Source organism: Bos grunniens, chromosome 10 (assembly GCF_055505025.1).
Source record: "Bos grunniens cultivar Pamir isolate PY7600 chromosome 10, Bosgru_T2T1.0, whole genome shotgun sequence".
NCBI lineage: Eukaryota > Metazoa > Chordata > Mammalia > Artiodactyla > Bovidae > Bos > Bos grunniens.
Genome location: NC_141174.1, coordinates 31453836 through 31479912, shown reverse-complemented (window position 1 = coordinate 31479912; position 26077 = coordinate 31453836). Strand labels below are relative to the sequence as shown.

The window sequence follows — 26077 nt, the reverse complement described above, 5'->3', positions numbered from 1 at the left end:
TATTCATTACTGTACACTGTGGTTATCTGTATAATGTCTTTCCCTCTATATAGAGTGATGATTTTCTTGAGACTACCATCCTTCAGGCTTCCCAGGTGGCTCAGTGGTAAAAATCTACCTGCCAATGCAGGAGATGTGGATTTGGTCCCTGGATTGGGAAGATTTCCTGGAGAAGGAAATGGCAGTCCATTCTAGTATTCTTGCCTGGAAAGTTCCATGGACAAAAGAGCCTGGTGGGCTGCAGTCGATTGGGTCACAAAGAGTCGCACATGACTGAGTGACAGAGTACACATGCATGCACCATCCTATCTTCCTTATCATTGAGTTCTCAACTGAGAGTACTGTTTATTACCAAGCAAATGCTGAATAAATGCTTACAGAATTGAACTTAAATCTGAAAAATATTCTAATAGCCCATCATAGAATTTGGGCTCCCAAACCTTCCATCCACATTAAGTAAGAAGCTAGGGATCGTACCTACAGATAATGTAAAAACTGGCCCAGATGGCAAATGCACTGAATGAAAGCTCAGTTCAGTTCTGTTCAGTCGCTCAGTCACGTCTGACTCTTTGCGACCCCATGGACTGCATCAAGCCAGGCTCCCTGTCTACCGCCAACTCCTGGAGTTTATTCAAACTCATGTCCATTGAGTCCGTGATGCCATCCAACCATCTAGTTCTCTGTCATTCCCTTCTCCTCTCACCTTCAATCTTTCCCAGCATCAGGGTATTTTCCAATGAGACAGTTCTTCCCATCATGTGGCCAAAGTATTGGAGTTTCAGCTTCAGCATCAGTCCCTCCAATGAATATTCAGGACTGATTTCCTTTAGGATGGACTGGTTGGATCTCCTTGCAGTCCAAGGGACTCTCAAGAGTCTTCTCCAACACCACAGTTCAAAAGCATCAATTCTTTGGCACTGAGTGAAACAATATTCTCAAATCTTGACAGACTAGAAAAACGGGGTTAACCTAACAAGATCATGTTTAGCAGGAATAAAATGCAAGGTCTAGTACTTCTACCCAAAGTTCCAACCACAATAAATATCATCAACATATGAGATAAATATATTAATAAGAACTAGCTAAAGATGGAAAGTAAGCTTGGAAGCAGTGAGTTTCCTGTCACTAAGAATCATAAACTTTAGATCCCTCCAACCCAGAAATTCTCGATTCTGAGATCTTTGATCATTCAAGTTTAAAAAAATGGAGGTTCCAGAAAAAGATAACGACATCTCAACAGTGATAATTTCTAGTATTACATCCCACTGAAAGAATAAGTAGTCATAATAGTCTGTCAGTTTATTAATAGATTACAACACCTACTTTTTGTAAAGCATTAAGAATCAAGCTAAAAATATATTGTGACTGAGAAAGTCCTCTATCTTTCTGTAAGCACTAGATTTAAGATTTGTTTCTCAGATAATCATTGTTTCCAGATAACCACGCTTCTGGAGCATTCTGAAACTTTTAGTGGTAAGTGGTAGTCTATTTTATTAATACCTGTACAACCAGAGTTGCTGGGTAATATTTTTATCTGTTTTGGTACAGTCAGTGTTTTTCTAGAGTAGATTCAAATAAAGTAGCAAGTGGAAACCCATTTGAATCTTCTCCAGCTGGAAGCCTGTTGTCATTGATATCAACAAAATAGACACCACAGGCGATACGCTTTTGGTGTCTCACAGCTATGTTTTCCATCTCATTGCGGCTAATATAAAAGTGTTCTACATGTGTATGAACCAGGTTAGAATGTCATTACCTAAGAAATGGAGGTAACATCTTTTTCTTAAGTGGAAAACAAAACTTGTTCCAAAATCACCTAAATATTGAGTAACCAGCATATTTTTCTGCACTTAAGTTTTTACGAAAAAGAAGAACATGGTTTAATAAGTAGTAAAGGTGCATCCAGCAAGTTGATATTAAGAACTTAGTGAGGGAAATAGGGAGAAAGCTACTTTTAGCTTATATCTCCTGGTAAGAATTTAATGGGCTTCCCGGGTGGCACAGTGGTAAAGAATCCACCTGCCAATGCAGGAGATGCAAGAGATTCAGGTTCGATTCCAGGCTTGGGAAGATTGCTTGGAGGAGGAAATGGCAACCTATCCCAGTATACTTGCCTGGATAATCCTGTGACAGAGGAGCCTGGCAGGCTACAGTTCATGGAATTGCAAAGAGTCGGACACAACTGAGCGACTGAGTACACACACAGACACACACACAAGAATTTAACTTCCAATCACTGGGAATGAAAACGGACAAAAGGGTAGCAGTTTATAGAGTTCTGGGCCCAGTTCTTGACATATGCTATAACATATGACATTAGTAAGTCACTTTCTGCCCTCTTAAGAAAAGCATACTAAAATTTCAAGGAGAGACAGAATTTCAGAGAGACCAAATAGAAAGTGATGGCTCAGTACTGGACCCAGCTCTCACTAACCCCACAACTCATTCCATCTAATATAATTTGCATGAGCAACTGAGGACATGCACACACACATAACATTAAATAAAAGAACTCTGAGTTTTCTTCCATTTTACCACATAGCATCTCTGAGGGAGAAAAAGAGGAGAAGTGGCATTTTCCAAAACCGAATTATATTCTAAGACAAAGATTAGCAAACTTCTTCTGTAAAGGACCAAAGAGTACATACTTTAGACTTTGTGGGTCACATGGTCTCAGTGGCAACCTCTCCTCTCTGCCCTTGTAGCAAAAAAGCCAAAGACAATATGTAAGCAATTCAGTACGCTGTTTCAATAAAATTATATTTAAAAACTAATGAGTGGTGCTATACTAAGCATCAAAAGAATAAAGTAATTAGGGATAAAGTTAATAAAATAAGTGCAAGATTTATGTAAAGATAATTAAAAAACAATTTAATTGTTGAAACTAAATTGTTAAATTATTGACGATTGTTGAAATTAAATTGTTAACAGTTATTTTCCATTATAATTAAATGGAAAGATAGCCCATGTTCATGAATTAAAAGTCTTAATACTGTTAACATGGCAATATTCTCCAAACTACAAATTCAACACAATCCCTATCAAGCGATCCCTATCAAAATCCAAGAAACCTTTATCAATTTCTGCTTTTCAGTTGACTCTAAAACTCATATGGAAATGCAAAGGACCCAGAACAGCTAAACCAATATTGAAAAAGAAAAGGTTAGAAGGCTTACACTTCTAGATTTCACTTAGACAGAGCTGTGCAATGCTTTGTGGCTCAGTCATATCTGACTCTTTGAGACCCATGGACTGTAGCCCACCAGGCTCCTCTGTTCATGGGGATTCTCCAGGCAAGAATACTGGAGTGGGTTGCCATGCTCTCCTCCCAGAGATCTTCCCAACCCAGGGATCAAATCCAGGTCTCCCACCTTGCAGGCAGATTTTTTACCATCTAAGCCACCAGGGAAGCCCTATCCAGAGCTACATTAATCAAAATAGTATGGTACTAGCATAAGGCTAGACATATAGATCAATGGGATATAACTGATAATCTAGAAATAAAGTCCCACATTTATGGTCAACTGTTCTTTTTAAATAATTTTTAAATTTATTTTTAGTTGCGCTGGATCTTCGTTGCTGCACTGGATTTTTGTTGCTGTGAGCAGGCTTTATCTAGTGTGGTGAGTAGGGGCTATTCTTAGTTGCAGTGCTTGGGCTTTTCACTGCAGTGGCTTCCCTTGTTGAGGAGCACAGGCTCCAGGTCCATGGTCTTCAGTAGTTACAGCATGCAGCCTCAGTAGCTGCAGTGCATGGGCTTAGTTGCTCTGTGGTATATGGAATTTTCCTGGGCCAGGAATTTAACCCATGTCCTCTGCATTGGCAGGCAGAGTCTTATTCACTGTACCACCAGGGAAGTTTTCAATTATTTTCTGACAAGGATAAGAAGATGTTTCAAAGGAAAACTGTCTTTTTAACAAATGATTCCTGAACAACTGGATGCTGTTGTTCAGTCAGTAAGTTGTGTTCAACTCTTTGCGACCCTATGAACAGTAGCATGCCAGGCTTCCCTGTCCTTCACTATATCCCAGAGTTTGCCCAAACTCATGTCTATTGATTAAGTCAGTGATGCTAGTGAAAGTGAAGTTGCTCAGTCATGTCCAACTCTTTGCGACCCCATGGACTATAGCCTACCAGGCTCCTCTGTCCATGGGATGTTCCAGGCAATAGTACTGGAGTGGATTGCCATTATCTTCTCCAGTGGATCTTCCCAACCCAGGGATTGAACCCAGGTCTCCTGCATTGTAGACAAACGCTTTACCATCCAACCTTTTAATCCTCTGCTGCCCCCTTCTCCTGTCCTCAATCTTTCCCAGCATTAGGGTCTTTTCCAATGAGTTGGCTCTTTGCATCAGGTGGCCAAAGTATTGTAGCTTCCACTTCAGCATCAGTCCTTCCAATGAATATTCAGAGTTGATTTCCTTTAAGATTGACTAGTTTGATCTCCTTGCTGTCCAAGGGACTCTCAAGAGTCTTCTCCAGCACAATTGGAAAACATCAATTCTTCGGCACTCAGCCTTCTTTATGGTCCAACTCTCACAACTGTACATGACTACTGGAAAAACCATAGCTTTGACTAGAAGGATCTTTGTTGGCAAAGTAATGTCTCTGCTTTTTATTTTATTTTATTTTATTTATTTTTTTTTGTCTCTGCTTTTTAATATGCTGTCTAGGTTGGTCATAGCTTTTCTTCCAAGGAGCAAGTGTCTTTTAATTTCATGGCTCCAGTCACCATCCACAGTGATTTTGGAGCCCCCCAAAAGAAAATCTATCATTGTTTCCACTTTTCCCCCATCTATTTGTCATGAAGTAATGGGACCAGATGACATGATTTTCATTTTTTAAATGTTGAGCTTTAAGATGGCTTTTTCACTCTCCTCTTTCACTATCATCAAGAGGCTCTTTAGTTTTTCTTCACTTTCTGCCATTAGAGTGGTATCATCTGTATATCTGAGGTTGTTAATATTTCTCCCAGCAATCTTGATTCCAGCTTCTGAGCCATCTACCTCAGCATTTCGCATGATGTACTTTGCGTACAAGTTAAATAAGCAGGGTGGCAATATACAGTACAGACTTGACGTACTCCTTTCCCTATTTTGAACCAGCCTGTTGTTCCATGTCCAGTCTGTTGCTTCTTGTCCTGTATATAGGTTTCTCAGGAGGCAGGTAACGTGGTCTGGTATTCCCATCTCTTGAAGAATTTTCCACAGTTTGCTGTGATCCACATAGTAAAAGGCTTTAGCATAGTCAATGAAGCAAAAGTAGATTTTTTTTTTAATTCCCTTGTTTTTCCTGTGATTCAATGAATGTTGGCAATTTGATCTCTGGTTCCTCTGCCTTTTCTAAATCTAGCTTGTACATCTGGAAGTTCTCAGTTCATGTACTATTAAGCCTAGCTTGAAGGATTTTGAGCATTACCTTGCTAGCCTGTGAAATAAGCACAACTGTATGGCAGTTTGAACATTCTTTGGCCTCTCTTTGGGATTGGAACAAAATCTGACCTTTTCCAGTCCTGTGGCCACTGCTGAGTTTTCCAAATTTGCTTGCATATTGAGTGAAGTACTTTCACAGCAATAATCTTTTAGGATTTGAAATAGCTCATTTGGAATTTCATCACCTCCACTGGATATCCACATACAAAAGAATGAAGTCAGACTCCTATCTCACACTAAATAAAAAATTAACTCAAAATGCATCAAGGACTTAAATGTAAGAGCCAAAAATATAAAACTCTTAGAAGAAAACACAAGAGTAAATCTTCATGACTTTGGATAGGCAATGGTTTCTTAAGCATTTCTCAAAAACTTCACCTCATAATCTTTGGGAATTAGTATTTCAACATAGGAATTTATTTTGGAGAGGAACACAAATATTCAGACCATATCATGGTCCCATCATAAAAATTCAAGAATTCTAATCCTTTTATGAACAACCTTCAAATAGTCAAATTTCTGTGAGGTTCAGAGATCTATTGAGATTAAACAACATTACTCAAAAATCCCATCCAATATTTAACAATGTTCCCACTCAGCAAACTACTCCTTATGCCTTTGTGAAGATGGAATGAAAAAGCAGTGGGCACAATATGGTCTGCCATCAGGGGAAGAAATAGTCAGACCTTTGAAAACCTGCTGGCACCTAAAAGTCAGCTTTTAGAACTCCAAAGGCCTCAAGTCAATAGCATCTACACACTAGTCCTTGTTTCCATTGACAGGATGACCCTACAACAGAATAAAGTGATGGCCAGGTTTTTCTTTTTTGAATTCAGAATTGTCCTGTGTAGACAGCACAGAAGTAAAGGAAATTATGTCTGTGTGCTGAGTTGTCTGCTACTTTTTGCAACCCCATGGAATTTTCCAGGCAAGAATAAGGGAGAGGGTTGCCATTTCCTACTCCAGGGAATCTTCTAGACCCAGGGATTGAGCCTGGGCCTCCACATCTCCTGCATTAACAGGCGAATTCTTTATCACCACACCATCTGGGAAGCTAAAAGGAAATTATAGAAAAAATCAAGCTGCCAGTTAGTGAGAGGGAAGAGAGAAGAGAAAAGCATCTGGAAAGAGCCAATGTTATTCCTGGAGTTTGACCTTCTGCAGCTGCTGCTACTACTGACTTTCCCTGACACAAAGATCAGGAGGAAAATCCACCTCTCACAAAGGTTGCACCAAAGACCATAAAAATACCATTCTGATGCCAACTGAACATATTGGATCGGGGGATGGGAGGAGAAGTGAGTAATCAGAAACCTGGACCATCAATATAAACACTCAGCAAAAAGCAGCATTTATAGTTTTTAGTTAGCCAAACAAACACTTCCTTGGCTTTGAAAAGTAGTACTCAACTGGATGAAAATTTTATATACAGTAAGGGTAATAGAATGGACTTTAAATTCTCCTTTATACACAGAAAAAGCTTATTAAAAGCACCCCAGAGAGTGGATGATAAATTAGTCATTCAACAGCTTCCCCCTGTTCCCAAAATCAATTTTACTTTTGCTTTCATGCAGCCTACCACAAGCTCCCAGGCATAGGGCAGAGGAGCTGTGCATCCTTAGGAATGAACACAGCACCAACCCACCTCACTTTGCAGCTACCCTAGGATCAGCCTCTACTGAGGTAAGCATTTTTATCTAATTATACAGAAGGCTAATGAGTCTCTGAAGTTATCCAGTGACTTCAAGTACACTGTATAAACAGAAAAACAGAGAGAAAATACATTTTTACCGTTTGTTCAACTCCCACTGGTGTACTATCACTACAGCATCTAGTGATGGTATTCAAGCTATTGAATCAACGATTCTACTTATGTGGCTCATTTCACAGTAAGCCAAAACAAATACTGTCATCACTTCAGACAATTCAATCTTTCTCCTCAAGGTAAGAAAGGGATAGGAATCATTATTCTACTAATACTTTTCTGTGCCCCAGATTTTTTAAGATATTGGAAAACCAGGCCAGGAAGGTCAGAGTACTCATACAACATCTCAATCATGGCAATGTAAATCAGTAACATAGAGAGAGCTAGGAAAGGTATGGCTTTTATTACTCCTATAACACTTTATTGCATTAATCTGTGTATTTGTCTGTCCTTACAAATGCCTCATGGGCAAAGCCTGTTATTATCTCTGTCCAGACACAGCCCCGTCGCAACCATGCAGTAGGTGCCAGAGATTTGATTCTTAATGAATGAATGCGCACTTGAATGTGTTAGTAGATTAACATGTGTGAGCAAACACATAGAATACGTACACCGGAATCCACCTGGGTTGTTCATTGCTCTAATTACGTAATTGAGAAAATCCTTTGTTTCTAATGACAGGAATATTAGCAATCTCCATGTGCTCAATGCTTTGGTGCAAACCGATCTTTAAAGAGGGTAGGTACAGAGAAGTGCACTGGATATCTTCACACTTTTCCCTCCTCTGACACCCAATATTGAACTTAAAACTGACAGTATTTGTAGTGAGAATTAATCATAACGGTACGTGGTGCTATTATTTACATTTCCATTTGTATTTATTCTAACCCCTGGATGGGTTGAGGGTTAGTGGAATATTCACTTAAAAGCTACTTCTGGAGAGCAGGTTCTGACTTAAAGTCCTCAGGTGTCCCCACAGAACCTAGCAGAGAATTAGACACATATGGGAGCTCCAATCATGTGCTGAATTACAGCTCACCTAAATAAAATCCTAGGTCCACCAAGTTCCAGAGCAACAGCACAAACTGTCTGACAGCTCTTAAAGGACACGTTTTTTCATCTGTGTAATGTTTCTGCTTAATGTTAAAAGATGACTGATTAACAATAAGTTGACTTTAACAAGACCCTCAAGGCACAGGGCTAAAGGGCGCATTTGTTGTCCTTGTTAGTGACCTTAAGGTTAGAGGTGTTCATTGCAATATTTTAATTCTATCATCTATCTTTGACCATCCTATTTAAAGCAGCTCCCCTTAGCCTGCTTTATTTTTTAATTCACAGCACTTACCACTATACTATAATATGTGATACTATAGTATGTGTTTCCTTGTATATTGTTAGACTCCTCCACTAACTGAACTCCACGGGAGCAGGGCATCTGCTTTGTTTGCCACTCTCCCCCTGACCCCCACTGTGCCTAGGAAAAAGCCTGACATGTTAATAGGCTTTCAATAATTATTTACCTAGTGATGCTGCTGAATTTACAAATATTCACTCATCAACAGTCAAACTATCATTTGAGATAAAGCAAAGAGGTCTACGAATATGTTAACTGCTTGATCATTATCACACATATATGAAAGCATGCACACGCATATCCCACTAAATCGAAACCGAAGTCTTCAGGAAATGAACACCCAGAGCCAAGGGAACATATTCCTCTGACGAAAGCCTCAGCCAGTGATCAGTAGGAAGGAACAGGGCCAAATATTACAAAAGATTTGGAAAGAGATTTGCTGCGTTCTACTAAGACTAAAAAAAAGGAGGGGAGGAATAGCTGCAAATAAACCAGATGGGGTAGAATGCCATGAAACTTACAGCAGATGGCACTAAAATATTAAACTAACATTTCCTTATGCTCCAAGCTGAGCTCTATGTTAACGCTGATTAGGAGAATGAGTCTATTTAAAAACATGCAGATGAAAAATGAATCTGGTATTGTTAAACTGTTCTGCTAAAAACAACTCCAAGCATTAGTATCTAACGTGCTTTCACACAAACGGTATGTTAATGTTATTCAGGCGAAGTTATGTCTAACAAAACCACCTAGAATAGGAGGAAAAAAGGCTCACAAGTCTCATGAATCTGTTCAAAAGCAAGCTCAGTGTGGTAAAGCCGTGAAAATCTGCTTCTCTGATCTCCATAGCAACAGCAGCAACCCTCAGATAGACATTTAAAAAACCAGATTTGTTTTTCTCTTTTCTAAGTACCTTTCCATGATATTTTTGGATACTGTTGAAATACAACTGACACTGCATAAGGTGTAAACACACTGCCTGTTCCAATTGCTTCATTATTAGATGGGATGGCTTGTTCTTTTCTCACTTAACCCGCAATGGTGATGCCGCTGTCAACAGCACAGCACCTGGCTCTCTGGGGATGCCCCAGAAAAATACTGCCAACTGAAAGCCAGGCTTAAGAATATTTATAGGTTGGCATAGGCTACCCAGTTGGAGAAGAAGATACCCTCAAGATTTATAAACCATGCAAAGTAATCAGCATATTATCCATCTGCTTTACAAACATTATATAAGGCTTCCACCTAAAAAGGAGTCACAGAATACTCACTTTCTCACTGAATCTGAGGTATAAAGACTATCAAGTCCCAGTCACAATAAAAAGGTAGGGAAAGAATTTAAAATAAGACCATGTAAACAGGTATGCGCTGAAGAATTCTTTCAATTGTTCTGTATTATTAGTCTGTATGCTTGAAAATTTTCATATTAAATATTGGGAAAAAAGAAAATATATCTAATCATCATATAAAACACTAACCAAGGGAAGTTTCCACTGTTTCATGTTCTTATTACAGTTAGTATAACTGAAAAATAGAAGAGGGATATTTGTTCATTGGCTAATTAAAACTGACCAACTAAAAAAATGTAGAGGATTCTTAAAGAAATTTAAATATGAACTGGGCATTAGATGTAACAGTGGTCCTGTGGTTACATAAGAAAAGTTCCTAGTTTTAGAGAGCACACTGAAGTATTTAGGAGAGGAAACATATTGGTGGCTGTGACTTAATTTTCAAATGCTCCCCCCAAAATTAGGTGAAACATGATAAAAATGGTACTGTTAAATTTTGTAGCTCTATATTTGGAAATTCATTATACTATTCTCTCCAATGTATCTTTGAAATTTTCTATAATAATCTATTTTAAATATCTTGAAAAAAATAGAAGCATGAGTGCTCATTCAAATCAGAGGTAAGAATTAAGTATTTGAAGGGTCAACCCTAATCTTGTCTCCTTTAAAGAATGATTAAAATACATACTATTTTAAGCACTTTGTCAGTGCTTAAATATTATTGTGAAATACCCTGTGTGGATTTCTGGAGTGGGCTAATGAACAATTATTTTTGAAATCATGAAAATGTTGGACAAAGAAGATAAAGCAAAATTTACCAAGTAAGCAAGATATTGTAAGAAACCTCCCTAGATGGGGACAGAAATACTGCACAAATCCTGCCCCTGCCTGATGCCAGTCTGCCTGCTTCTAGGGGACCAGGCAGACAAGAGACTGCCCTGGAGTGGAAGAATGTCAAAGTTTTCTCCCCACTTAGGATAACTGAAAGTATATTTTAAAAAATGGAAGTGATTTTTGAAAGAAATGGCCATCATCTGAAGCATTTTATATAAGAAACCCTCAAGGATTTGTCTGTCTAATTCTAAAGGGGAGGTTTCATGTTTATAATGGTGAGAAGGTGGCTAAACCTTGCCCCCAATGTTATTTCAAATATAGTTTCCCATAAAAACAAATCAGAGAGGTGAATCTTTTTTGTGTAGAGTCATGCTTTGAGAAATGAGGAAGAGGCATCTGCAACATTCCAAGTCTGCCATGAATTCATCCCTTTTAAAGGAAAGTGTATGTGTGTTCATTGTGTGCATGTGCTACTTGCTTAGTCGTGTCCGACTCTGCGAGCCCACGGACTGCAACCTGTCAGGCTTGTCTGTCCATGGAATTCTCCAGGGAAGAATACTGGAGTGGACTGCCATTCCTTTCTCCAGAGGAACTTCCCAACCCAGGGATTGAACCCTGGTCTCTTGCATTGCAGGCAGATTCTTTACCATTTGAGCTATAGGGAAGCCCTGTAATGGAAAATAGTCTTAATGGTTATTTCTGTTTAAGCTGCTACTGCCTGGTCATTCTGTGTTGAGAGAAATCTGATTGGACCATAGTTGGGAGCTTAAGCTAAATACTGATGAGGTGAGGTGTGACAGGAGAGCATCAAATGGTGATGAAGCAGTCCACTTGGATCTTCCGCATTCTGGATAACAGAAATGCTGAGTGCACAGAAGGAGGGCAAGATGCTGATGGAGCTCAGGTGCATGGCCAGGCTACTGTGGCTATGATCTGGAGGCCTGCCATACAGACAGCCTCAGAAGGCCAAGGGGTGATCTACCAAGGGGAGCCCATCTGTGCTGCCTTACCCTTCATAACCACCATTACGATGGCAGCCTGCCTGTACAGAAAACGTGATCAAATCATGAAATGTGATAATAATTACTTCCATTTACAATGTGCCAGGTCTTCTACTAGCCTAAGCTCCTTAAAAACAGTTTCAGTGTATTCAATTTACATTTCATTACAATTCAAGAGAGTAGGAATTACTAGCCATATTTTACAGATGAAGCCTCAGAAGTTTTAAGCCAGCAAGTGGTAGACTAGGGTTCAAACCCAAAGCTGTCTGATTCCAGAGCTCATGCCTTAATCACTATGTAATACAACTTTAATAACAAACCTTATTTTTAATTGAGTTGTGCTGTATTCAAAACAACAAGAAGCATTTGCTGCAGAAAGTTTTCCCATTTTATGAGGGTTATAAAGTTTCAACAGACTAGTCTTGCACAAATTCCATAGGCTCAGCAAAGAAAAGCTGGACAGTGGCCTACAGTGATGTCACCTTCTGCTTTGTCAACTCAAATCTATTATTGGCTTTATCAGCGGAACCTCAGAAAGCATCTTTCTTTGCTGACTCCATTTGCCCTTTCCTGGGCTGATCACTCTAGGAGAGTGCAGCCAAGAGGTAAATGCCCTTCATGAGCAACAGTGGGGATTCACAAGCAATGTTCTCTTCTTAATTAGCCTATTATTCTTTAATCTTTCACTGGATTCAATAACATTTAAATGAGCTCTTAGAAAAGAGCACAATCTATAAAACACACTGACATACAATAAAATCCCATAATATACTTCTGGGGCTTCATCCATGTGTCTAGAGTCACTGCTCATTTAGTCACCAAATGTTTATTGAGTCTCTACAAACTTATTAGGTGCCATTGTAGGCACTGGAAATAGAGCACTGAAAGAAAGTATGTAATCTCAAAGAGCTTGAGATCTATGTGGTAAGAACAAGAAATAAACAATAAAAATGCATATTTAATATACTGGGTAATGATAAGTACTATGAAGATCTACAGTAAGAGATAATTACACAAGAGGGCTGTGATAAAGACTTGATGCTCATCCAGTTTCCACAGTGTCCCATGCATCAGGGGAGAGTCACATTACTAATTCTGGCCAATGGGCCATAAGCAAAAGTGACATGTTTCATTTCCAGGAGGAAGCTTTGAAGAGCTAATGTGCCCCTCCAGCTCTCTCTTCCCCTGGCGTGGAAACCTGGGAAGCTATATGTTGATATTTAGTGGCTTGGGAGGGAGGAAGCTTGGATCCCTTTGTAATTGGATAAAAAAAGAGCTCCCATCAATGAGCATAAGATTTTATATGACCTAGAAATAAACATCTGTTGAGATAAGCCATTGAGATTTGAGGGTTCCTTACTAAAGTATAGCCTAACTCAAACAAACTAAGTAGAGAACACTGGAGCCTAGGGAGAGACAACAAATGAGACTATTGGGAGCCCATACACCATGGATGGAGTTAACGCAGTGGCAGTAAACCCTGGATAGACATCTTAAATCACCCAAGGGACACTGAAAGTACTCATCTACATATGTAACACTCAAAGATTATACTCTGGGATATTTAAAGTAGGGCCTAAGCATATGTATTTTGGGGGAAAAAAACTACTCAAAAAGATGATCAGTTGGATTTGTTGGCTTTAAGAAACCTCTCTATGGGCAACACATTCAACAATATGCTTAGGAATGAGTTTATTAGTGAGATCAAGTCAACTTCATATTAATCATTGGAAAACAGCCAATCAAACTGCAGCATATAGAGATAACCTGCAAGATATTTGAAATATTATGAAAGAATTTTTGTACTAAATGAGTAGCTGGACTAGATTCTTCCAAAGCTCCACTCACTGTATGGTTATTATTAACATAAATATTTAAATAGTAATAAAATGAGAGGGTAATAAATCATCTAAATTAATTATCACAAGAATCCTGTGATGCTGGTACTATTCTCCACTTAGAACAAGTGAAAAAAATCTAAGTGCAGACAGGATAACTGCCAAAAATCACAGCTAGTAACAAATGGTAGAACCAGGATCCAAACCCAGCTGGTTCACGATACGCAGTTAAAACAATACAGAGTTTGGAGAAAGGTACTCTAGATAAGGGGCCACCAGGTGGGAAACACTTTAGGCACGGGCTCAGGGAATAGCTCGGAGAAGGCAATGGCACTCCACTCCAGCACTCTTGCCTGGAAAATCCCATGGATGGAGGAGCCTGGCAGGCTGCAGTGCATGGGGTTGCTAGAGTCGGACACGACTGAGTGACTTCACTTTCACTTTTCACTTTCATGCATTGGAGAAGGAAATGGCAACCCACTCCAGTGTTCTTGCCTGGAGAATCCCAGGGACGGGGGAGCCTGGTGGGCTGCTGTCTATGGGGTCGCACAGAGTCAGACACGACTGAAGTGACTTAGCAGCAGCAGGGAATAGCTGCTCTGATTCTAGTTAAGGACCCAAGTCCTTAGAGAACAGAACAGTTCACAGGCTGCCAAAGTATGATGGAAATTTTCAATGAAACAATCTACTCTTCTTGCCCCAATTCTATGCTCACCAGGCAACAATGAGCTTATCTCCACATTGGGGTGGAATTCTCCTGACACATCTCCAGGTAAACTGGAAATGGGCATTCTGGTTTATATCAGATTCAGATACATTTGTGTTTCAGAACACTTAGTATTGAGAACGGAGTCTTGGACTGAGAAAACTACTCTCTAGAGTAGATCAGCTCTACCATCAGGTGGTTCATTCCTTCAGATCTGTTACATAGAAGGGATCACACAGTAGCTCGCTAACACACACACACAAAAGAATTGGTTTGTTAAATTACCTCTATAGTGCACTATAGGAAATGGAGAGTATCAGGGACCCCAGGGAAATAGGATACAGAAAATGCATTTTTGAAAGGGAAGCAGGTGATCTCAGGAGCACTGGGTTCCAAAGTGGGGGTCTTGAGTAGCTTCAGGTCAGGGATACACCAGATGTGGGAGGTAGAGGACCCCAAGATCCTGCCCTGGGTTAGCCCTATCAGTGGGACTTCTTCAGTTCTCCCAGGGTTCTGTCTCACAGAAACTTTCTATGCTTCTGTTCTAGTGGACCTGAGGGTCACCAGCAGGGCTGCTTCTTGATTTTCAGAATTCCAGAGAACATGAACTAATCACCTTGTGGTTATTAAAGGTTTGTTCAGTTTTTATGACAATATTTAGATAAGTAGCAACAGAACATCTTGAGGACAAGAGTGTCATTTTCTAATTTGCTCAGAGTTACCTCACCAGTAACTCAACAGAATGAGAAAGACTAAAGATCTCTTCAAGAAAATTAGAGATACCAAGGGAACATTTCATGCAAAGATGGGCTCAATAAAGGACAGAAATGATATGGACCTAACAGAAGCAGAAGATATTAAGAAGAGGTGGCAAGAATACACAGAAGAACTGTACAAAAAAGATCTTCACAACCAAGATAATCATGATGGTTTGATCACTTACCTACAGCCAGACATCTTGGAATGTGAAGTCCAGTGGGCCTTAGAAAGTATCATTACGAACAAAGCTAGTGGAGGTGATGGAATTCCAGTGGAGCTATTTCAAATCTTGAAAGGTGATGCTGTGAAAGTGCTGCACTCAATATGCCAACAAATTTGGAAAACTCAGCAGTGGCCACAGGACTGGAATAGGTCAGTTTTCATTCCAATCCCAAAGAAAGGCAATGCCAAAGAATGCTCAAACTACCACACAATTGCACTCATCTCACACGCTAGTAAAGTAATGCTCAAAATTCTCCAAGCCAGGCTTCAGCAATACGTGAACCATGAACTTCCAGATGTTCAAGCTGGTTTTAGAAAAGGCAGAGGAACCAGAGATCAAACTGCCAACATCTGCTGGATCATCGAAAAAGCAAGAGAGTTCCAGAAAAACATCTGTTTCTTCTTTATTGACTATGCCAAAGCCTTTGACTGTGTGGATCACAATAAACTGTGGAGATTCTGAAAGAGATGGGAATACCAGACCACCTGACCTGCCTCTTGAGAAACCTATGTGCAGGTCAGGAAGCAACAGTTAGAACTGGACATGGAACAACAGACTGGTTCCAAATAGGAAAAGGAGTATGTCAAGGCTGTATATTGTCACCCTGCTTATTTAACTTATATGCAGAGTACATCATGAGAAATGCTGGGCGGCAAGAAGCACAAGCTGGAATCAAGATTGCTGGGAGAAATATCAATAACCTCAGATATGCAGATGACACCACCCTTATGGCAGAAGGTGAAGAGGAACTAAAAAGCCTCTTGATGAAAGCAAAAGTGGAGAGTGAAAAATTGGCTTAAAGCTCAATATTCAGAAAATGAAGATCATGGCATCTGGTCCCATCACTTCATGGGAAATAGATGGGGAAACAGTGGAAACAGTGTCAGACTTTATTTTTGGGGGCTCCAAAATCACTGCAGATGGTGACTGCAGCCATGAAATTAAAAGACGCTTACTCCTTGGAAGGAAAGTTATGACCAACCCAGAGAGCATATTTAAAAGCAGAGACATTACTTTGCCAACAAAGGTCCGTCTAGTCAAGGCTATAGTTTTTCCAGTGGTCATGTATGGATGTGAGAGTTGGACTGTGAAGAAGGCTGAGCACCGAAGAACTGATGCTTTTGAACTGTGGTGTTGGAGAAGACTCTTGAGAGTCCCTTGGACTGCAAGGAGATCCAACCAGTCCATTCTGAAGGAGATCAGCCCTGGGATTTCCGTGGAAGGAATGACGCTAAAGCTGAAACTCCAGTACTTTGGCCACCTCATGCGAAGAGTTGACTCATTGGAAAAGCCTCTGATGCTGGGAGGGATTGGGGGCAGGAGGAGAAGGGGACGACAGAGGATGAGATGGCTGGATGGCATCACCGACTCGATGGACGTGAATCTGAGTGAACTCCAGGAGTTGGCAATGGACAGGAAGGCCTGGCGTGCTGCAGTTCATGGGGTTGCAAAGAGTCGAACACAACTGAGTGACTGAACCTCACCTCACCTCACCAGTATTTCTAAGAGTAGGATCAATTAGCATCAGCAAAGGAGAGTACAAAGGAGAAAGGTAGAGAGAAGGAGAGGCAAGACATAAAACTTATACAACCGTGGAACATATGGTCCAACATACATTCTAACTGTAGATCTTCTTTCTTAACCTCACCTTTACATCATGACTACCATACTAGTCAAGATGAGGCTGGCTATGGTAACAAATAACCCTTACCATGGGAACAATCTGTTTTGGGGCTAACTTAATAGAGCAATATGTGTGTTCATTAGCAGGCAGCTTCCCTCCAAGCAGTCATTCAGAGGCCCAGGCTCCTTCCCTTTTGTTATCCCTTACAGCCTGAAGAAAAGGCACAACTACATCTTAGCCGCCCTGCCCCAGATGTGACCCACATTGCTTCCACTTACATTCCACTGATAACAATCAGGTGTTTAGCTTCATCTACATGCAGAGAGGGCTAGAAAATGCAGTGGCTGACTAAACAGTCTTACCCAGCAATGATGCTACACTACGGAAGTGAAGTGAAAGTGAAAGTCACTTAGTCAGGTCTGACTCTTTGAGACCCCATGGACTATACAGTCCATGGAATTTTCCAAGCCATAATACTGGAGTGGGTAGTTGTTCCCTTCTCCAGGGGATTGTGGCAACCCAGGAATGGAACCAGTGTCTCCTGCATTGTAGGTAGATTCTTTACCAGCTGAGCCTCCAGGAAAGCAAAATATTGAAGAGGAAGTATCAATTTGGTGGAAACTGATCTATCTTTACCCGTTACAAAATGAGCATTATATAAATCACAAGAACAAATATACAAAAGGGAGATAAAACTTACACTTCAAGTGAACGATCTTATGCCTCATCTTAGAGGCAGTCAGTCCAGATTTGACAGATGAACAGTATAGCTGAAATCTGAAAGTATCTTTTTCAAAGAGGACTTTGCCATCAGTCTCCAGGGCATTGGTCTCTGCTGTACTGATGCTGAAGCTGAAACTCCAATACTTTGGCCACCTGATGAAGAATTAACTCATTGGAAAAGACCCTGATGCTGGGAAAGATTGAAGGTGGGAGGAGAAGGGGACGACAGAGGATGAGATGGTTGGATGGCATCACCGACTCAATGGATATGAGTTTTCGTAAACTCTGGGAGCTGGTGATAGACAGGGAGGCCTCACATGCTACAGTCCATGGGGTTGCAAAGAGTCAGACACGACTGAGTGACTGAACTGAACTGAACTGAACAGGATCTGAGGGAAAGTTGTGGTCTACACAGGAACTAGGGGTTTAGAAGTCAAAGTGAAAGCCAGGATTTTTGGCTTTGTAAGTAGAGCACAGACTTGTGGGATAAATAAAATCTACTCAAATCTTCAAGATTCTGTTTTCAGAATAAGAAAGGGCTTTAAAATGTGGACCCCAACAAAGGGAAGAGAGAGAAAATAAAAAGGACACATCAACAGTGAGGCCATTCTACTTATATCAAAATTATCTAGAACCAAGTTATTTATGATTTTATTTGTCTAACATTTGAGAAAACTGTGACTCTATGTAAAGTGATTTGACCATCACTTGGCTAACCTAAAATTTAAAAATTAAAAAAAAAAAAATTAAATCCTCTCCAGATGATTGGACTGAATTTCCACATCACTCACCACACTACCACTTGATCTAACTGTGCTTCATGCACCATTATAAAACTATTTACAGCAGTATATGTTTAAGATATTAAATCTTAACCTCCAAATTATAAAGCCACATCACATAGAGAAGCATTTAGGTTTACTTACAAACAAGTCAACTAGCTGGAAATCAATTTAGTTGGAAAAGGGCACTGGATCAGAGCCAGGAGACCTTATCTCAAATTTTGGTTCTTTTACCCCTGCAACATCACTGAGAACAACTAATTGTACCTCAAATCCTGACTTCAATATAAAAGGAGGGTGTTGATCAAAAAACTCCAGTTAGTATGAAACTTTGATTCATGAATCCTATATGATATTATATTTTTGGGCACAGGCAAAATGGTTAACTTAAAATTAATTCTGGTACAAACCAGGTTACCCTTTTAGGAATTTTTTTGGACCTCTGTCCTCGTGCTTATTTCAAGGAAAATATGGATGACAATTTAAATGATCAATCCCTATACAAACAGTGCAGTCACATGGACACTGGAAAATCACTGAAAGATACATTTTCTTACATCCTAACCCAGGAACTCTGTAAATTTGAAATGTGTAATTTCAAATCCTAGTGGCTTCAGATGAGGTTAAAAAGTAGAGGTTGGATATTTTCATCACAACCACTGGATGGCAACAGACATTTACAGTGAGTGGGGAAAATATGAAAGCCATTCTCGGCTTTACTTGGCTTTTTCTGCGTTTTTAGATATAGCATTGAATTTCCTACAGATGTTAGGGGGAGGTAAACAAAAGTGAATTTGAGAGCAAAAACAAAAAAAAAAAAGATAGCTTTGGAACACATATTCTGCTTTTGTAAGTGCTTTGCATTTAGAGAAATCTCCCAAGATTTCAGTGTTCAGCTGAGTTGTAAAAGAGGTACCAGCCAGAAGAGTTAAATCAGAATGCTGTGTTTACCAGAGTACGCAGGTTTGAGCTGAATTATTTATCAGTGGTAGTGAAATTTTTGATCTTGTGTAAGAAGATTAAGCTTGCTACTTCATTTGTCACTGGAAGCACACAGTTCAACCCCAGGCTGAGGCTTTCTCCCCCTCCCATGAATTTTCTAAGCTATGGGCAGAGGCCATTTGGAGGAGGACTCTGGCCCAGTGAGGTAGGAAACAGTGGGCCTCTGGGCTGGACACCTGGTATCTGTTAAGTGGAGTAAAATTCAAGCTTTGTTCTCACCCAGACCCTCCAAGGACAAAGCTAGTGGTAAAAGCTGAGCTCTGCTAAAGCAAAGAGAAAAGGTATCCACTCCTGAGGTCAAGGAAGACTTCCCTGTCTGCACAAGCACAGGCTTCTTGGGGGTTGAAAAGAGAGGGGACCCCAACCCATAATAAACGTGGACATGCACTCATAGGCCTCTGCGGTGGGATCCATCTTGGAAAAAGTTGCACACGCATCTTGGGGAGGGTCCATGGACCAGCAGTATGAAGAAAGAAACAAGATAATGGGCCAAAAGGAAACAAAGACGCGGAAGGACTTTCCTATATTAGTGATTTACGTCCCTCTGTACCGCGGTTCTCCTTACTCAGGACACCCACACTCCTCTCCAGGTGTGTGTCTCCGCCTAGTGTCTGACTTCCTGAGCTCCTCGGTGTCCGCACTCTCTCTGGGTGTGTATCTCTGCCCTGCTTCTGAGTTGGATAAACTGTTTTCCTGTGTGCTCTTTCATACATTGTGCTGTGTCTCTAATAATAAATGTTGTACCTGCTTTTAGTATTTGCCTCCTTGAAACATTCTTGCTTTCAAATAGTGGCAAGAGCCAGGGCCACTTTGCTTCTAGCCTCTGGTCCCTGGTGGTGTAGTGGTTAGGATTCTTGGTTTTCATCCAGGCCACCCAGGTTTAATTCCTGGGGAGGGAACTAAGATCTCTTCTCAGGACTGCTCATTGCTCTCCCTCCAAAATCACCAGAAGGCCCCAAACTACTGGGAACATGAACTGTTAGCTAGCTGTGTCCCTGCCCGCCCTTTGCAGGTCTTTGTTCTGGAGCCTCTGTGGGGTGGGAAGATAGCAGTAGCACCTCCAGAATAAGCCTGTAAGTCCAGGTGGTGCTCACACTATCCCCCCTCCACTTCTCCTATAAGGAGGTGGACGTCTCAGAGTTGACAGTACAAATTTCATTCTAAATCCCACATATAAACCATTTAAAACACCTAAGCTCAATCAGGAGAAGGCAATGGCACCCCACTCCAGTACTCTTGCCTGGAAAATCCCATGGGCGGAGGAACCTGGTAGGCTGCCATCCATGGGGTCGCGAAGAGTCAGAAATGACTGAGCGACTTCACTTTCACTTTTCACTTTCATGCATTGGAGAAGGAAATGGCAATGGCAACCCACTCCACTGTTCTTGCTCGGAGAATCCCAGGGACGGGGGAGCCTGGTGGGCTGCTGTCTATGGGGTCGCACAGAGTCAGACACAACTGAAGCGACTTAGCAGCAGCAGCAAGCTCAATCAGAAAACCTGCCTGGCAGGATTCTGGCCCAGGCCCTGAAAAAGATGGGACACTTAAGAGAAAAAAACCTGACAAAGATAACTCTGAGGGCTTTAAGAGATCAGCCTCAACACAGTCCCTGGAACGATAGTTCTCAAATTCTGGTGTGCCTAGGATTTACTGGGGAGCCACTTAATGAAGCATATTCCTCAGCCCATTCTTAGGAGATCCTGGAGGTGAGCTTAGGAATCTGTATTTTATCAAACAGTTTATGATGTCAATGGTCCCCAACTGCACTTTGAGAAACACTGTCTAGAAAAACAAATGTCTCCACTGAGTCCCTAATCCACTCTCCCTGCCACATGCCCTCAGTTTCCACAAGAAGAGAGAAAGAGTCCTGGATCAAGGCTTTCCTTGGCAGAAGAGGACCCCTAGGTCATTTAAAACCCAAAAGGACCATTAAAGAGATAAGGCTGACTCAGGAAGCACTGAGTAATCACAAATAACAATAATCAACTGCAGGCTTGAGCTGAAGTTCACTAGGGCCAGTGATATACTTGTTCCCACTTAAGACCCCAGTTTGAATGTTTGCCTTAAACTATCTTTTCTCTGACTTTATCCTCTGCTTTCTGGCAAGCTACCATCTTTGCTTGTTAGTATAATTTTGATCCATATTTGGAATTTCACTTTAGACTTTCTGAAGCTTTTGTGAGTTTCTGGCCCTCGCCAAGATTATACCTAACTCTTTTTAAAGAACCAACTTGCTGTCCCCCATCCTTGCCTACCTCACTCTATGTCCTATTTAACTTCCATAGGTACCATATTTGACCCTTATTCCAGCTCCGGTCTCAGCCACTCAAACATCACTGTCACCAAAACACGTTAATAACTATTATACCCCCAATGCTTGGCCATAAAAATATACTAGATATACAGCTCAACCTGGGAGAGAATATTTCAGAGCCAGCATTACCCAAATGGATGATTTTCCCATAGTAGACATAAAAAAATTGGCTTCAGTGAATAAAGAAACTGCATTGAGGTTTAGGGTATTTTTCCTATTATAAATATTTTTGCATCTATTTATAATAATTATGGTGACAAAAACTGAAATATAATTGAGAGATGTGGGAATAAAGTCACCCCAAATACCAATCCACTGTATCAGTAAGTCCAATTAAGACAATCTTCAAAATAAACTTAAAATTCAGCCATTCCTCTTTATTTTCATTGCTACTTCCCTCTCCCTGTCATATCATGATAAAGGCCAAACTCTGCACTGTGGCCTGGGCATGAAAAGGCACTGCCAACCTTGTTGCTGTGGTTTAGTCACTAAATCATGTCCAACTCTTTTGAGACCCCATGGGCTATATCCTCCAGGCTCCTTTGTTCATTGGATATCCCAGGCAAGAATACCAGAGTGGCTTGCCATCTCCTTCTCCATGGCCCTTCCCAACCTAGGGACTGAACCTATATCTCCTGCACTGCAGGCAGATTCTTTACCACTGAGCCACCAGGGAAACCAACGACGACAACAACAAAACAACTCTAACCATGGAGACTTTTTTTTCAGTTTCTAGAACGCTCCCAGAACTTTCTTGCCTGTAGCTTTTGCATTGTCTGTTGTCCAGAAAATTTTAAAATGATGTCTTGCCATAGTTGATTCCTTAGTTCCTCCTCTCTGACCTTCTGATCCAAGTTCCACTACCACCAAGTACTCTCTCACGAGAACACATCATTCTGTTGATTTCTATTTAATGTCAGCTCCTCACCCACCCAAATGAAGCCCTGCAATTGGTGGATTCATGTCTGCCTTGGTCATCACTATATTGCCTGCATCAGACAGGCAGTATACCATATTGACTGAAGCAAAGGAAGGAAGAATGAATTGAATTGATTAGGTCTTCCTTTGGTGGCACTGGCATAACCTTGGGTAAAATTTATGTTATCTGTATTACAGCAGTGTTTTGTGGGGTTACAAAGATAGGATTCAGAAGCAGAGACCATAACTGTGAGTGCCCCACACAGACTTAGAGGAAAGTGAAGTTAGCATTTGAAAGGAGTGGAGACTCCTCTGGAGTCTTGATGCTGAAAATTAGATGTACGTGGATTATAGTATCCAATCTCCATGACTGCATCGGTAAGCAAAGATGATTTATGTGAAGGATAAAGGTACTAGATAGAGAATCAGGATCACCATCTAAATAGGGTCATTATTTCTCAGAGGCACCAGAACATATGCCATTTGTGAACTCTTATCTCTACAGGCAAGTTGGACTTGGATCCACCTTAAGGGCTTATCTATGCCCCACTCAGTGACAGACTTTTATTTTGGGGGGCTCCAAAATCACTGCAGATGGTAACTGCAGCCATGAAATTAAAGACGCTTGCTCTTTGGAAGAAAAGTTAAGACCAACATAGAGAGCATATTAAAAAGCAGAGACAGCTCAATCAGACAGGCATGGAGATGCTTCTGGAAGTAATATCACGATGGCTGCCCAAGGAGAACCCCAAGTTCAGTTCAAACTTTTTTTGGTTGGTGATGGTGGTACTGGAAGAACCATCTGACTGGTGAAGCGTCATCTGACTGGTGAATCTGAGAAGTATGCAGCTACCTTGGGTGTTGAGATCCATCCTCTTGTGTTCCATACCAACAGAGGACCTATTAAGTTCAATGTATGGGGTACAGCTGGTCACGAGAATTTTGGTGGACTGAGAGATGGCTATTACATACAAGCTCAGTGTGCTATTATTATGTTTGATGTAACATTGAGAGTTACTTACAAGAGTTACTTACAAGAATGTGCCTAACTGGCATAGGGAACTGGTACGAGTGTGTGAGAACATCCCAATTGTGTTGTGTGGCAACAAAGTGGATATTAAGGACAGAAAGGTTAAGGCAAAGTCAATTGTCTTCCACCGAAAGAATCTTCAGAACTATGACATTTCTGGCAAAAGTAACTTCAGCTTTGAAAAGCCCTTCCTCTGGCTTGCTAGAAAACTGACCGGAGACCCTAACTTGGAGTTTGTCGCTGTGTCTGCTCTTGCCCCGCCAGAGGTGGTCATGGACCCAGCCCTGGCAGCACAGTACGAGCACGATTTAGAGGCTACTCAGACAACTGCTCTCCCGGATGAAGATGGTGACCTGTGAGAAAGTGAAGCTGGGGCCCAGCATCTGAAGTCTAGTTTTATAGGCAACTGTCCTGTGATGTCAGCAGTGTGGCGTGTTTGCCACTTTATTATATAGCTAAGCAGAACATGTGCTTAATCTTTGGATGCTGAAGGAGATGGATGGGCTTTGGAGTGAATGTGGCAGTTTAAAAAAAAAAACAAAAAACTTTCATTTTTTGGACCTGCATATTTAGGTGGTTTGGAACACAACTGTTTCCTCCTTGAGTTTCAAATATAAGACTGCTGTAGTCACACAACAATATTGAGAGGTGGGATCTTGTTTGTTACTGTCATTTCCATTCCTTTTCGTTTAGAATCAGAATAAAGTTGTATTTCAAATATCTAAAAAAAAAAAAGCAGAGACATTACTTTGCCAGCAAAGGTCCGTATAGTCAAAGTTGTGGTTTTTCCAGTAGTCATATATAGATGTGAGTTGGACTATAAAGAAAGCTGGGCATTGAAGAATTGATGCTTTTGAACGGTGGTGTTGGAGAAGACTCTTGAGAGTCCCTTGGACTGCAGGGAGATCCAACCAGTCCATCCTAAAGGAAATCAGTCCTGAATATTCACTGGAAGGACTAATGCTGAAGCTGAAGCTCCAACACTTTGGCCACCTGATGCAAAGAACTGACTGATTTGAAAAGACCTTGATGCTGGGAAAGATTGAAAGCAGGAGGAGAAGGGGACGACAGAGGATGAGATGGTTGGATGGCATCACCAACTCAATGAATGTGGGTCTATATAAACTCCAGGAGTTGGTGATGGACAGGGAGGCCTGGCGTGCTGCAGTCCATGGGGTCGCAAAGAGTCAGAACGACTGAGTGACTGAACTGAAATGATGCCCCACTCTGTACCCAGGCAAAATTTACTAGGGAGTTGGGTTCACTGTGTCTGAAGGACTTGGCATCAAAATATTACAACAACAATTTTGGATCTATATATACATCCTGTAGGTGAAGTGTCAAAAATATCTGTCCCTAGAAACAGTTTAAGTGCTGGGTCACCAAGATTTGGAGCAAATCTCTTCAAGGTTGAGAAGGAAACCTTCCCAGGGTCCTGAAGCCACGATTTAAAAAGCAGATCAATACGCAATCTGGGACAATGCTAACCTTGTGACTGTTGCAGAAGGAAAAACCAATAAGGTGAACTGCCTATCGGCAGCCTCATTCTGTGCTGCTAAATCAGGAGAATACCTTCTATCACTGGGCAGCATCTCATAAAAGTAACTTAATAGCTTTGAATAGTTTAAAATGGAAGGTTCAATGTCTCCATCTAAATATTTACACTGCATACATCCTCACAGAAGCCAGACTTTATCCAGCAGTTTCTGGTCCATCTTGTTGAAATCTGGCATGGGGGAAGCGGCTGTAATATTAGGGACATAAGTCTTTGGGCCAATTATGAAACCTGCATTGTGAAAGAAAGATCCTGTCCAAGAACCTTTATGGCCTGTTTTACTAATTCAGTTTCATGGAAGCAAATAAATATGGGACTAAAGTATATTAACTTTTTTTAAAAAAAGAATTACAGGAAGAAAAGTAAATGGGTCACACTTATTCTGGTTCTCTCCAAAATATTTTAGGACAGAAGCACTATCTAGTATATTAATAATAATGAAAACTAATAATAAACATCATAAATGCTAGGTCTTTTTGAGAAGGGCTCCATCTGGGAGTCTTCTTGCAAATCACTCCCCTAAGGAGATAAGCTTTTCCCTGCTACAGAGGGCTAAGCCCTGCAAGCTCCAGCTGCTGCAGCTGGTGCCTACAGAGAGAAGGTGCAGAGGCCTGCCTCCCAGGGCATGGGATGGGATGGAAACAGCCGAGTGCCCCTCACTCTCTCTCATTAAAAAACACCATATGCCCAGGGCACGATCACCAAGGTGTTTTTCACTACAGGTTGGGCTGCTTAGCTCATCTGCTTACTGAAAAAATTCTCTTTAGCATGCTTATTAAAAGTGCAAGTTTATGCTCATCCTGATGTTGCAGTTCTAGGGCAGGGGCCAAACAGGAACCTGCATTTTCAGTCAGCACTCCAGGAGACTATGAGGTACCCCGTGCTGAGGCTTTGGGATGCTCTGGGAACCACTAGCTTAAACCAGTATTTCTCAAACTGGGATCACTGGATGCCCTATTGAAAGTTCCAAATAGTTATTTTTTTACAT

General features: G+C 40.9%; 1 protein-coding gene and 1 pseudogene across 3 annotated transcripts in view; one reads left to right on the top strand and one right to left on the bottom strand.

The window, feature by feature from the left end:
- RTN1 (reticulon 1) overlaps window positions 1–26077 on the bottom strand; it is a 236906-nt gene that overhangs the window by 81095 nt on the left and 129734 nt on the right. The gene's annotated exons all lie outside the window — the stretch shown is intronic.
- On the top strand, window positions 23233–24013 carry LOC147364251 (GTP-binding nuclear protein Ran pseudogene; annotated as a pseudogene).